We start from the raw sequence: 1,235 nt of genomic DNA, 5'->3' as shown, positions 1-1,235 counted from the left end.
GAAAAAACCGAAAAATGTCAAGAGTAAAGTGCCATTTTCTGACATTAGATTTCGTTCTAAATGCTTAATCCCTATGTAGAAACGTTAGTTAAGCAAGAATATCGTATTTTTAAAAAAATCTAATGATAGGATTTTTCAGAAAATTGAAAAAACCGTAAAATGTCAAGAGTAAAGTGCCATTATTTTAAACAATGTATCGTTCTAAATGCTTAATCCCTATGTAAAAAAGTTATTTAAGCAAGAATATGTTATTGAAAAAAATTAGAAAAATTTATTTTAGCCGTAAATCGAAAATAATGGGGACACCGGAGCTGTTCGAAGCGCCGAGACGCGCCGCGTACGGCCGAATATTTTCTAAGTCCCAACGTACCGATCAAGAGTAAAGTACCATTTTCCTACATTAGATTTCGTTCTAAATGCTTAATCCCTATGTAAAAACGTTAGTTAAGCAAGAATATCGTATTTTTAAAAAAATCTAATGATAGGATTTTCCAGAAAATTGAAAAAACCGAAAAATGTCAAGAGTAAAGTGCCATTTTCTGACATTAGATTTCGTTCTAAATGCTTAATCCCTATGTAGAAACGTTAGTTAAGCAAGAATATCGTATTTTTAAAAAAATCTAATGATAGGATTTTTCAGAAAATTGAAAAAACCGTAAAATGTCAAGAGTAAAGTGCCATTATTTTAAACAATGTATCGTTCTAAATGCTTAATCCCTATGTAAAAAAGTTATTTAAGCAAGAATATGTTATTGAAAAAAATTAGAAAAATTTATTTTAGCCGTAAATCGAAAATAATGGGGACACCGGAGCTGTTCGAAGCGCCGAGACGCGCCGCGTACGGCCGAATATTTTCTAAGTCCCAACGTACCGATCAAGAGTAAAGTACCATTTTCCTACATTAGATTTCGTTCTAAATGCTTAATCCCTATGTAAAAACGTTAGTTAAGCAAGAATATCGTATTTTTAAAAAAATCTAATGATAGGATTTTCCAGAAAATTGAAAAAACCGAAAAATGTCAAGAGTAAAGTGCCATTTTCTGACATTAGATTTCGTTCTAAATGCTTAATCCCTATGTAGAAACGTTAGTTAAGCAAGAATATCGTATTTTTAAAAAAATCTAATGGTAGGATTTTTCAGAAAATTGAAAAAACCGTAAAATGTCAAGAGTAAAGTGCCCTTATTTTAAACATTATATCGTTCTAAATGCTTAATCCCTATGTAAAAAAGTTAT

This window comes from Megalopta genalis, unplaced genomic scaffold (genome assembly GCF_051020955.1).
Source record: "Megalopta genalis isolate 19385.01 unplaced genomic scaffold, iyMegGena1_principal scaffold0327, whole genome shotgun sequence".
In the NCBI taxonomy this organism is placed as follows: domain Eukaryota; kingdom Metazoa; phylum Arthropoda; class Insecta; order Hymenoptera; family Halictidae; genus Megalopta; species Megalopta genalis.
This window is presented reverse-complemented; position numbering follows the sequence as displayed.